The sequence below is a fragment of the Ambystoma mexicanum genome (genome assembly GCF_040938575.1).
Source record: "Ambystoma mexicanum isolate Mex_15411 chromosome 12 unlocalized genomic scaffold, UKY_AmexF1_1 Mex_chr12_unloc.1, whole genome shotgun sequence".
Lineage (NCBI taxonomy): Eukaryota > Metazoa > Chordata > Amphibia > Caudata > Ambystomatidae > Ambystoma > Ambystoma mexicanum.
In genome coordinates this window covers 13160206-13172211 of record NW_027182322.1, presented here as the reverse complement: position 1 = coordinate 13172211, position 12006 = coordinate 13160206, and the positions used below count along the sequence as shown (strand labels likewise).

At 36.2% G+C, this 12006-nt stretch overlaps 14 non-coding genes across 14 annotated transcripts; all 14 read right to left on the bottom strand.

Annotated features, from left to right (window-relative positions):
• Nucleotides 1–369: 369 nt before the first annotated feature.
• Nucleotides 370–459, bottom strand: TRNAR-UCU (transfer RNA arginine (anticodon UCU)). The gene is given in 2 exon segments: nt 370–405; nt 423–459. It is a non-coding gene; the product is annotated as a tRNA-Arg (tRNA).
• A 1442-nt stretch (nt 460–1901) lies between these two features.
• On the bottom strand, nt 1902–1991 carry TRNAR-UCU (transfer RNA arginine (anticodon UCU)). The gene is given in 2 exon segments: nt 1902–1937; nt 1955–1991. It is a non-coding gene; the product is annotated as a tRNA-Arg (tRNA).
• A 676-nt stretch (nt 1992–2667) lies between these two features.
• On the bottom strand, nt 2668–2757 carry TRNAR-UCU (transfer RNA arginine (anticodon UCU)). The gene is given in 2 exon segments: nt 2668–2703; nt 2721–2757. It is a non-coding gene; the product is annotated as a tRNA-Arg (tRNA).
• Nucleotides 2758–3434: 677 nt separating this feature from the next.
• On the bottom strand, nt 3435–3524 carry TRNAR-UCU (transfer RNA arginine (anticodon UCU)). The gene is given in 2 exon segments: nt 3435–3470; nt 3488–3524. It is a non-coding gene; the product is annotated as a tRNA-Arg (tRNA).
• A 675-nt stretch (nt 3525–4199) lies between these two features.
• On the bottom strand, nt 4200–4289 carry TRNAR-UCU (transfer RNA arginine (anticodon UCU)). The gene is given in 2 exon segments: nt 4200–4235; nt 4253–4289. It is a non-coding gene; the product is annotated as a tRNA-Arg (tRNA).
• Nucleotides 4290–4965: 676 nt separating this feature from the next.
• On the bottom strand, nt 4966–5055 carry TRNAR-UCU (transfer RNA arginine (anticodon UCU)). The gene is given in 2 exon segments: nt 4966–5001; nt 5019–5055. It is a non-coding gene; the product is annotated as a tRNA-Arg (tRNA).
• A 676-nt stretch (nt 5056–5731) lies between these two features.
• Nucleotides 5732–5821, bottom strand: TRNAR-UCU (transfer RNA arginine (anticodon UCU)). Its single transcript is given in 2 exon segments — nt 5732–5767; nt 5785–5821. It is a non-coding gene; the product is annotated as a tRNA-Arg (tRNA).
• A 677-nt stretch (nt 5822–6498) lies between these two features.
• On the bottom strand, nt 6499–6588 carry TRNAR-UCU (transfer RNA arginine (anticodon UCU)). The gene is given in 2 exon segments: nt 6499–6534; nt 6552–6588. It is a non-coding gene; the product is annotated as a tRNA-Arg (tRNA).
• Nucleotides 6589–7263: 675 nt separating this feature from the next.
• Nucleotides 7264–7353, bottom strand: TRNAR-UCU (transfer RNA arginine (anticodon UCU)). The gene is given in 2 exon segments: nt 7264–7299; nt 7317–7353. It is a non-coding gene; the product is annotated as a tRNA-Arg (tRNA).
• A 676-nt stretch (nt 7354–8029) lies between these two features.
• TRNAR-UCU (transfer RNA arginine (anticodon UCU)) lies at nt 8030–8119 on the bottom strand. Its single transcript is given in 2 exon segments — nt 8030–8065; nt 8083–8119. It is a non-coding gene; the product is annotated as a tRNA-Arg (tRNA).
• Nucleotides 8120–9562: 1443 nt separating this feature from the next.
• On the bottom strand, nt 9563–9652 carry TRNAR-UCU (transfer RNA arginine (anticodon UCU)). Its single transcript is given in 2 exon segments — nt 9563–9598; nt 9616–9652. It is a non-coding gene; the product is annotated as a tRNA-Arg (tRNA).
• A 676-nt stretch (nt 9653–10328) lies between these two features.
• Nucleotides 10329–10418, bottom strand: TRNAR-UCU (transfer RNA arginine (anticodon UCU)). Its single transcript is given in 2 exon segments — nt 10329–10364; nt 10382–10418. It is a non-coding gene; the product is annotated as a tRNA-Arg (tRNA).
• A 676-nt stretch (nt 10419–11094) lies between these two features.
• Nucleotides 11095–11184, bottom strand: TRNAR-UCU (transfer RNA arginine (anticodon UCU)). Its single transcript is given in 2 exon segments — nt 11095–11130; nt 11148–11184. It is a non-coding gene; the product is annotated as a tRNA-Arg (tRNA).
• Nucleotides 11185–11860: 676 nt separating this feature from the next.
• Nucleotides 11861–11950, bottom strand: TRNAR-UCU (transfer RNA arginine (anticodon UCU)). The gene is given in 2 exon segments: nt 11861–11896; nt 11914–11950. It is a non-coding gene; the product is annotated as a tRNA-Arg (tRNA).
• Nucleotides 11951–12006: the final 56 nt, after the last annotated feature.

Below are 12006 nucleotides of genomic sequence, written 5' to 3'. Positions count from 1 at the left end.
TACAAAAACACAAAGAGAATATACCATAAATAGCTTTGAAAGAAGATTTTACTTTATATGTCGCTAGAAACAAATGTCTGAGTGTAGGGTGTCGTTTTTTTGGTCTATCTCATTTACAGCTATTATAAAGACAATGTTTCTGAAGGAAGGATACATTAGGAAAGTGCAAAGTTTCTGGCAGTGAAGTTGTATTGCTTATGAGCAATATGTTCCTGTTGCAATGGAAGGCAGACTGCTTTTGATTCAGTTGCATGCTGTATTAGATACATAGGTTCAACTTGGGTCAAATACTAAGATTAAAGCATCGGCCAAAAATAAACATTCCTCACATGCATAATGTTCCTTGTTTGAATAAGAAAGTAAAAAATGCGACTCTGGTGGGATTCGAACCCACAACCTTTGAATGACTTTGCCAATTCACTTAGAAGTCCAACGCGCTATTCATTGCGCCACAGAGCCAGATGACAATCAACTTGCGTACATCAGGGGATGATCGAGGTTTTGTCGATCCAGTGTTTACTTCACATCATATTATCAAGCCTTCTGGGATACAAGAAAGAATAATTGTTTTCTGAAACATAAAATGTCTGTAGAAGAATCACACTTCTGGGTGAAACCTTGAACTACACCTTTGTTCCTTTAGGGATAAATTCGAAGAATAGGGTATTACTGTATTTTCTTGCAAACTGAATACGTTTGGACAACAATTCCATACCTTAATAAAAAAGAACTGGATAAAAAGTGCAGCCATACAATTGGTTAACAATACAAAAACACAAAGAGAATATACCATAAATAGCTTTGAAAGAAGATTTTACTTTATATGTCGCTAGAAACAAATGTCTGAGTGTAGGGTGTCGTGTTTTTGGTCTATCTCATTTACAGCTATTATAAAGACAATGTTTCTGAAGGAAGGATACATTAGGAAAGTGCAAAGTTTCTGGCAGTGATGTTGTATTGCTTATGAGCAATATGTTCCTGTTGCAATGGAAGGCAGACTGCTTTTGATTCAGTTGCATGCTGTATTAGATACATAGGTTCAACTTGGGTCAAATACTAAGATTAAAGCATCGGCCAAAAATAAACATTCCTCACATGCATAATGTTCCTTGTTTGAATAAGAAAGTAAAAAATGCAACTCTGGTGGGATTCGAACCCACAACCTTTGAATGACTTTGCCAATTCACTTAAAAGTCCAACGCGCTATCCATTGAGCCACAGAGCCAGATGACAATCAACTTGCGTACATCAGGGGATGATCGAGGTTTTGTCGATCCAGTGTTTACTTCACATCATATTATCAGGCCTTCTGGGATACAAGAAAGAATAATTGTTTTCTGAAACATAAAATGTCTGTAGAAGAATCACACTTCTGGGTGAAACCTTGAACTACACCTTTGTTCCTTTAGGGATAAATTCGGAGAATAGGGTATTACTGTATTTTCTTGCAAACTGAATACGTTTGGACAACAATTCCATACCTTAATAAAAAAGAACTGGATAAAAAGTGCAGCCATACAATTGGTTAACAATACAAAAACACAAAGAGAATATACCACAAATAGTGTTGAAAGAATATTTTACTTTATATGTCGCTAGAAACAAATGTCTGAGTGTAGGGTGTCGTGTTTTTGGTCTATCTCATTTACAGCTATTATAAAGACAATGTTTCTGAAGGAAGGATACATTAGGAAAGTGCAAAGTTTCTGGCAGTGAAGTTGTATTGCTTATGAGCAATATGTTCCTGTTGCAATGGAAGGCAGACTGCTTTTGATTCAGTTGCATGCTGTATTAGATACATAGGTTCAACTTGGGTCAAATACTAAGATTAAAGCATCGGCCAAAAATAAACATTCCTCACATGCATAATGTTCCTTGTTTGAATAAGAAAGTAAAAAATGCGACTCTGGTGGGATTCGAACCCACAACCTTTGAATGACTTTGCCAATTCACTTAGAAGTCCAACGCGCTATTCATTGCGCCACAGAGCCAGATGACAATCAACTTGCGTACATCAGGGGATGATCGAGGTTTTGTCGATCCAGTGTTTACTTCACATCATATTATCAAGCCTTCTGGGATACAAGAAAGAATAATTGTTTTCTGAAACATAAAATGTCTGTAGAAGAATCACACTTCTGGGTGAAACCTTGAACTACACCTTTGTTCCTTTAGGGATAAATTCGGAGAATAGGGTATTACTGTATTTTCTTGCAAACTGAATACGTTTGGACAACAATTCCATACCTTAATAAAAAAGAACTGGATAAAAAGTGCAGCCATACAATTGGTTAACAATACAAAAACACAAAGAGAATATACCATAAATAGTTTTGAAAGAATATTTTACTTTATATGTCGCTAGAAACAAATGTCTGAGTGTAGGGTGTCGTGTTTTTGGTCTATCTCATTTACAGCTATTATAAAGACAATGTTTCTGAAGGAAGGATACATTAGGAAAGTGCAAAGTTTCTGGCAGTGATGTTGTATTCCTTATGAGCAATATGTTCCTGTTGCAATGGAAGGCAGACTGCTTTTGATTCAGTTGCATGCTGTATTGGATACATAGGTTCAACTTGGGTCAAATACTAAGATTAAAGCATCGGCCAAAAATAAACATTCCTCACATGCATAATGTTCCTTGTTTGAATAAGAAAGTAAAAAATGTGACTCTGGTGGGATTCGAACCCACAACCTTTGAATGACTTTGCCAATTCACTTAGAAGTCCAATGCGCTATCCATTGCGCCACAGAGCCAGATAAAAACCAACTTGCGTACATTAAGGGATGATCGAAGTTTTGTCAATCCGGTGTTTACTTCACATCACATTATCAAGCCTTCTGGGACACATCAAAGAATGATTGTTTTCTGAAACATAAAATGTCTGTAGCAAGAATCACACTTCTGTGTGAAACCTTGAACTGCACCTTTGTTCGCTTGGGGAGAAATTCAGAGAATAGGGTATTACAGTATTTTCTTGCCAAGTGAATAGGTTTGGACAACAATTCCATACCTTAATAAAAAAGAACTGGATAAAAAGTGCAGACATACAATTGGTTAACAATACAAAAACACAAAGAGAATATACCATAAATAGCTTTGAAAGAAGATTTTACTTTATATGTCGCTAGAAACAAATGTCTGAGTGTAGGGTGTCGTGTTTTTGGTCTATCTCATTTACAGCTATTATAAAGACAATGTTTCTGAAGGAAAGATACATTAGGAAAGTGCAAAGTTTCTGGCAGTGATGTTGTATTGCTTATGAGCAATATGTTCCTGTTGCAATGGAAGGCAGACTGCTTTTGATTCAGTTGCATGCTGTATTAGATACATAGGTTCAACTTGGGTCAAATACTAAGATTAAAGCATCGGCCAAAAATAAACATTCCTCACATGCATAATGTTCCTTGTTTGAATAAGAAAGTAAAAAATGCGACTCTGGTGGGATTCGAACCCACAACCTTTGAATGACTTTGCCAATTCACTTAGAAGTCCAACGCGCTATCCATTGCGCCACAGAGCCAGATGCACAGCAACTTGCGTACATTAAGGGATGATCGAAGTTTTGTCAATCCGGTGTTTACTTCACATCATATTATCAAGCCTTCTGGGATACAAGAAAGAATAATTGTTTTCGGAAACATAAAATGTCTGTAGAAGAATCACACTTCTGGGTGAAACCTTGAACTACACCTTTGTTCCTTTAGGGATAAATTCGGAGAATAGGGTATTACTGTATTTTCTTGCCAAGTGAATTGGTTTGGACAACAATTCCATACCTTAATAAAAAAGAACTGGATAAAAAGTGCAGACATACAATTGGTTAACAATACAAAAACACAAAGAGAATATACCATAAATAGCTTTGAAAGAAGATTTTACTTTATATGTCGCTAGAAACACATGTCTGAGCATAGGGTGTCGTGTTTTGGTCTATCTCATTTACAGCTATTATAAAGACAATGTTTCTGAAGGAAGGATACATTAGAAAAGTGCCAAGTTTCTGGTAGTGATGTTGTATTGCTTATGAGCAATATGTTCCTGTTGCAATGGAAGGCAGACTGCTTTTGATTCAGTTGCATGCTGTATTAGATACATAGGTTCAACTTGGGTCAAATACTAAGATTAAAGCATTGGCCAAAAATAAACATTCCTCACATGCATAATGTTCCTTGTTTGAATAAGAAAGTAAAAAATACGACTCTGGTGGGATTCGAACCCACAACCTTTGAATGATTTTGCCAATTCACTTAGAAGTCCAACGCGCTATCCATTGCGCCACAGAGCCAGATGAAAATCAACTTGCGTACATTAAGGGATGATCGAAGTTTTGTCAATCCAGTGTTTACTTCACATCATATTATCAAGCCTTCTGGGATACAAGAAAGAATAATTGTTTTCTGAAACATAAAATGTCTGTAGAAGAATCACACTTCTGGGTGAAACCTTGAACTACACCTTTGTTCCTTTAGGGATAAATTCGGAGAATAGGGTATTACTGTATTTTCTTGCAAACTGAATACGTTTGGACAACAATTCCATACCTTAATAAAAAAGAACTGGATAAAAAGTGCAGCCATACAATTGGTTAACAATACAAAAACACAAAGAGAATATACCATAAATAGCTTTGAAAGAAGATTTTACTTTATATGTCGCTAGAAACAAATGTCTGAGTGTAGGGTGTCGTTTTTTTGGTCTATCTCATTTACAGCTATTATAAAGACAATGTTTCTGAAGGAAGGATACATTAGGAAAGTGCAAAGTTTCTGGCAGTGAAGTTGTATTGCTTATGAGCAATATGTTCCTGTTGCAATGGAAGGCAGACTGCTTTTGATTCAGTTGCATGCTGTATTAGATACATAGGTTCAACTTGGGTCAAATACTAAGATTAAAGCATCGGCCAAAAATAAACATTCCTCACATGCATAATGTTCCTTGTTTGAATAAGAAAGTAAAAAATGCGACTCTGGTGGGATTCGAACCCACAACCTTTGAATGACTTTGCCAATTCACTTAGAAGTCCAACGCGCTATTCATTGCGCCACAGAGCCAGATGACAATCAACTTGCGTACATCAGGGGATGATCGAGGTTTTGTCGATCCAGTGTTTACTTCACATCATATTATCAAGCCTTCTGGGATACAAGAAAGAATAATTGTTTTCTGAAACATAAAATGTCTGTAGAAGAATCACACTTCTGGGTGAAACCTTGAACTACACCTTTGTTCCTTTAGGGATAAATTCGGAGAATAGGGTATTACTGTATTTTCTTGCAAACTGAATACGTTTGGACAACAATTCCATACCTTAATAAAAAAGAACTGGATAAAAAGTGCAGCCATACAATTGGTTAACAATACAAAAACACAAAGAGAATATACCATAAATAGTTTTGAAAGAATATTTTACTTTATATGTCGCTAGAAACAAATGTCTGAGTGTAGGGTGTCGTGTTTTTGGTCTATCTCATTTACAGCTATTATAAAGACAATGTTTCTGAAGGAAGGATACATTAGGAAAGTGCAAAGTTTCTGGCAGTGATGTTGTATTCCTTATGAGCAATATGTTCCTGTTGCAATGGAAGGCAGACTGCTTTTGATTCAGTTGCATGCTGTATTGGATACATAGGTTCAACTTGGGTCAAATACTAAGATTAAAGCATCGGCCAAAAATAAACATTCCTCACATGCATAATGTTCCTTGTTTGAATAAGAAAGTAAAAAATGTGACTCTGGTGGGATTCGAACCCACAACCTTTGAATGACTTTGCCAATTCACTTAGAAGTCCAATGCGCTATCCATTGCGCCACAGAGCCAGATAAAAACCAACTTGCGTACATTAAGGGATGATCGAAGTTTTGTCAATCCGGTGTTTACTTCACATCACATTATCAAGCCTTCTGGGACACATCAAAGAATGATTGTTTTCTGAAACATAAAATGTCTGTAGCAAGAATCACACTTCTGTGTGAAACCTTGAACTGCACCTTTGTTCGCTTGGGGAGAAATTCAGAGAATAGGGTATTACAGTATTTTCTTGCCAAGTGAATAGGTTTGGACAACAATTCCATACCTTAATAAAAAAGAACTGGATAAAAAGTGCAGACATACAATTGGTTAACAATACAAAAACACAAAGAGAATATACCATAAATAGCTTTGAAAGAAGATTTTACTTTATATGTCGCTAGAAACAAATGTCTGAGTGTAGGGTGTCGTGTTTTTGGTCTATCTCATTTACAGCTATTATAAAGACAATGTTTCTGAAGGAAAGATACATTAGGAAAGTGCAAAGTTTCTGGCAGTGATGTTGTATTGCTTATGAGCAATATGTTCCTGTTGCAATGGAAGGCAGACTGCTTTTGATTCAGTTGCATGCTGTATTAGATACATAGGTTCAACTTGGGTCAAATACTAAGATTAAAGCATCGGCCAAAAATAAACATTCCTCACATGCATAATGTTCCTTGTTTGAATAAGAAAGTAAAAAATGCGACTCTGGTGGGATTCGAACCCACAACCTTTGAATGACTTTGCCAATTCACTTAGAAGTCCAACGCGCTATCCATTGCGCCACAGAGCCAGATGCACAGCAACTTGCGTACATTAAGGGATGATCGAAGTTTTGTCAATCCGGTGTTTACTTCACATCATATTATCAAGCCTTCTGGGATACAAGAAAGAATAATTGTTTTCGGAAACATAAAATGTCTGTAGAAGAATCACACTTCTGGGTGAAACCTTGAACTACACCTTTGTTCCTTTAGGGATAAATTCGGAGAATAGGGTATTACTGTATTTTCTTGCCAAGTGAATTGGTTTGGACAACAATTCCATACCTTAATAAAAAAGAACTGGATAAAAAGTGCAGACATACAATTGGTTAACAATACAAAAACACAAAGAGAATATACCATAAATAGCTTTGAAAGAAGATTTTACTTTATATGTCGCTAGAAACACATGTCTGAGCATAGGGTGTCGTGTTTTGGTCTATCTCATTTACAGCTATTATAAAGACAATGTTTCTGAAGGAAGGATACATTAGAAAAGTGCCAAGTTTCTGGTAGTGATGTTGTATTGCTTATGAGCAATATGTTCCTGTTGCAATGGAAGGCAGACTGCTTTTGATTCAGTTGCATGCTGTATTAGATACATAGGTTCAACTTGGGTCAAATACTAAGATTAAAGCATTGGCCAAAAATAAACATTCCTCACATGCATAATGTTCCTTGTTTGAATAAGAAAGTAAAAAATACGACTCTGGTGGGATTCGAACCCACAACCTTTGAATGATTTTGCCAATTCACTTAGAAGTCCAACGCGCTATCCATTGCGCCACAGAGCCAGATGAAAATCAACTTGCGTACATTAAGGGATGATCGAAGTTTTGTCAATCCAGTGTTTACTTCACATCATATTATCAAGCCTTCTGGGATACAAGAAAGAATAATTGTTTTCTGAAACATAAAATGTCTGTAGAAGAATCACACTTCTGGGTGAAACCTTGAACTACACCTTTGTTCCTTTAGGGATAAATTCGGAGAATAGGGTATTACTGTATTTTCTTGCAAACTGAATACGTTTGGACAACAATTCCATACCTTAATAAAAAAGAACTGGATAAAAAGTGCAGCCATACAATTGGTTAACAATACAAAAACACAAAGAGAATATACCATAAATAGCTTTGAAAGAAGATTTTACTTTATATGTCGCTAGAAACAAATGTCTGAGTGTAGGGTGTCGTTTTTTTGGTCTATCTCATTTACAGCTATTATAAAGACAATGTTTCTGAAGGAAGGATACATTAGGAAAGTGCAAAGTTTCTGGCAGTGAAGTTGTATTGCTTATGAGCAATATGTTCCTGTTGCAATGGAAGGCAGACTGCTTTTGATTCAGTTGCATGCTGTATTAGATACATAGGTTCAACTTGGGTCAAATACTAAGATTAAAGCATCGGCCAAAAATAAACATTCCTCACATGCATAATGTTCCTTGTTTGAATAAGAAAGTAAAAAATGCGACTCTGGTGGGATTCGAACCCACAACCTTTGAATGACTTTGCCAATTCACTTAGAAGTCCAACGCGCTATTCATTGCGCCACAGAGCCAGATGACAATCAACTTGCGTACATCAGGGGATGATCGAGGTTTTGTCGATCCAGTGTTTACTTCACATCATATTATCAAGCCTTCTGGGATACAAGAAAGAATAATTGTTTTCTGAAACATAAAATGTCTGTAGAAGAATCACACTTCTGGGTGAAACCTTGAACTACACCTTTGTTCCTTTAGGGATAAATTCGAAGAATAGGGTATTACTGTATTTTCTTGCAAACTGAATACGTTTGGACAACAATTCCATACCTTAATAAAAAAGAACTGGATAAAAAGTGCAGCCATACAATTGGTTAACAATACAAAAACACAAAGAGAATATACCATAAATAGCTTTGAAAGAAGATTTTACTTTATATGTCGCTAGAAACAAATGTCTGAGTGTAGGGTGTCGTGTTTTTGGTCTATCTCATTTACAGCTATTATAAAGACAATGTTTCTGAAGGAAGGATACATTAGGAAAGTGCAAAGTTTCTGGCAGTGATGTTGTATTGCTTATGAGCAATATGTTCCTGTTGCAATGGAAGGCAGACTGCTTTTGATTCAGTTGCATGCTGTATTAGATACATAGGTTCAACTTGGGTCAAATACTAAGATTAAAGCATCGGCCAAAAATAAACATTCCTCACATGCATAATGTTCCTTGTTTGAATAAGAAAGTAAAAAATGCAACTCTGGTGGGATTCGAACCCACAACCTTTGAATGACTTTGCCAATTCACTTAGAAGTCCAACGCGCTATCCATTGAGCCACAGAGCCAGATGACAATCAACTTGCGTACATCAGGGGATGATCGAGGTTTTGTCAATCCAGTGTTTACTTCACATCATATTATCAAGCCTTCTGGGATACATGAAAGAATGATTGTTTTCTGAAACATAAAATGTCTGTAGCAAGAATCACAGTTCAGGGCGAAACCTTGAACTGCACCTTTGTTCGCTTGGGGAGAAATTCAGAGAATAGGGTATTACAGTATTTTCTTGCCAAGTGAATTGGTTTGGACAACAATTCCATACCTTAATAAAAAAGAACTGGATAAAAAGTGCAGACATACAATTGGTTAACAATACAAAAACACAAAGAGAATATACCATAAATAGTTTTGAAAGAATATTTTACTTTATATGTCGCTAGAAACAAATGTCTGAGTGTAGGGTGTTGTGTTTTTGGTCTATCTCATTTACAGCTATTATAAAGACAATGTTTCTGAAGGAAGGATACATTAGGAAAGTGCAAAGTTTCTGGCAGTGAAGTTGTATTGCTTATGAGCAATATGTTCCTGTTGCAATGGAAGGCAGACTGCTTTTGATTCAGTTGCATGCTGTATTAGATACATAGGTTCAACTTGGGTCAAATACTAAGATTAAAGCATCGGCCAAAAATAAACATTCCTCACATGCATAATGTTCCTTGTTTGAATAAGAAAGTAAAAAATGCAACTCTGGTGGGATTCGAACCCACAACCTTTGAATGACTTTGCCAATTCACTTAGAAGTCCAACGCGCTATCCATTGCGCCACAGAGCCAGATGACAATCAACTTGCGTACATCAGGGGATGATCGAGGTTTTGTCGATCCAGTGTTTACTTCACATCATATTATCAGGCCTTCTGGGATACAAGAAAGAATAATTGTTTTCTGAAACATAAAATGTCTGTAGAAGAATCACACTTCTGGGTGAAACCTTGAACTACACCTTTGTTCCTTTAGGGATAAATTCGGAGAATAGGGTATTACTGTATTTTCTTGCAAACTGAATACGTTTGGACAACAATTCCATACCTTAATAAAAAAGAACTGGATAAAAAGTGCAGCCATACAATTGGTTAACAATACAAAAACACAAAGAGAATATACCACAAATAGTGTTGAAAGAATATTTTACTTTATATGTCGCTAGAAACAAATGTCTGAGTGTAGGGTGTCGTGTTTTTGGTCTATCTCATTTACAGCTATTATAAAGACAATGTTTCTGAAGGAAGGATACATTAGAAAAGTGCCAAGTTTCTGGTAGTGATGTTGTATTGCTTATGAGCAATATGTTCCTGTTGCAATGGAAGGCAGACTGCTTTTGATTCAGTTGCATGCTGTATTAGATACATAGGTTCAACTTGGGTCAAATACTAAGATTAAAGCATTGGCCAAAAATAAACATTCCTCACATGCATAATGTTCCTTGTTTGAATAAGAAAGTAAAAAATACGACTCTGGTGGGATTCGAACCCACAACCTTTGAATGATTTTGCCAATTCACTTAGAAGTCCAACGCGCTATCCATTGCGCCACAGAGCCAGATGAAAATCAACTTGCGTACATTAAGGGATGATCGAAGTTTTGTCAATCCAGTGTTTACTTCACATCATATTATCAAGCCTTCTGGGATACAAGAAAGAATAATTGTTTTCTGAAACATAAAATGTCTGTAGAAGAATCACACTTCTGGGTGAAACCTTGAACTACACCTTTGTTCCTTTAGGGATAAATTCGGAGAATAGGGTATTACTGTATTTTCTTGCAAACTGAATACGTTTGGACAACAATTCCATACCTTAATAAAAAAGAACTGGATAAAAAGTGCAGCCATACAATTGGTTAACAATACAAAAACACAAAGAGAATATACCATAAATAGCTTTGAAAGAAGATTTTACTTTATATGTCGCTAGAAACAAATGTCTGAGTGTAGGGTGTCGTTTTTTTGGTCTATCTCATTTACAGCTATTATAAAGACAATGTTTCTGAAGGAAGGATACATTAGGAAAGTGCAAAGTTTCTGGCAGTGAAGTTGTATTGCTTATGAGCAATATGTTCCTGTTGCAATGGAAGGCAGACTGCTTTTGATTCAGTTGCATGCTGTATTAGATACATAGGTTCAACTTGGGTCAAATACTAAGATTAAAGCATCGGCCAAAAATAAACATTCCTCACATGCATAATGTTCCTTGTTTGAATAAGAAAGTAAAAAATGCGACTCTGGTGGGATTCGAACCCACAACCTTTGAATGACTTTGCCAATTCACTTAGAAGTCCAACGCGCTATTCATTGCGCCACAGAGCCAGATGACAATCAACTTGCGTACATCAGGGGATGATCGAGGTTTTGTCGATCCAGTGTTTACTTCACATCATATTATCAAGCCTTCTGGGATACAAGAAAGAATAATTGTTTTCTGAAACATAAAATGTCTGTAGAAGAATCACACTTCTGGGTGAAACCTTGAACTACACCTTTGTTCCTTTAGGGATAAATTCGGAGAATAGGGTATTACTGTATTTTCTTGCAAACTGAATACGTTTGGACAACAATTCCATACCTTAATAAAAAAGAACTGGATAAAAAGTGCAGCCATACAATTGGTTAACAATACAAAAACACAAAGAGAATATACCATAAATAGTTTTGAAAGAATATTTTACTTTATATGTCGCTAGAAACAAATGTCTGAGTGTAGGGTGTCGTGTTTTTGGTCTATCTCATTTACAGCTATTATAAAGACAATGTTTCTGAAGGAAGGATACATTAGGAAAGTGCAAAGTTTCTGGCAGTGATGTTGTATTCCTTATGAGCAATATGTTCCTGTTGCAATGGAAGGCAGACTGCTTTTGATTCAGTTGCATGCTGTATTGGATACATAGGTTCAACTTGGGTCAAATACTAAGATTAAAGCATCGGCCAAAAATAAACATTCCTCACATGCATAATGTTCCTTGTTTGAATAAGAAAGTAAAAAATGTGACTCTGGTGGGATTCGAACCCACAACCTTTGAATGACTTTGCCAATTCACTTAGAAGTCCAATGCGCTATCCATTGCGCCACAGAGCCAGATAAAAACCAACTTGCGTACATTAAGGGATGATCGAAGTTTTGTCAATCCGGTG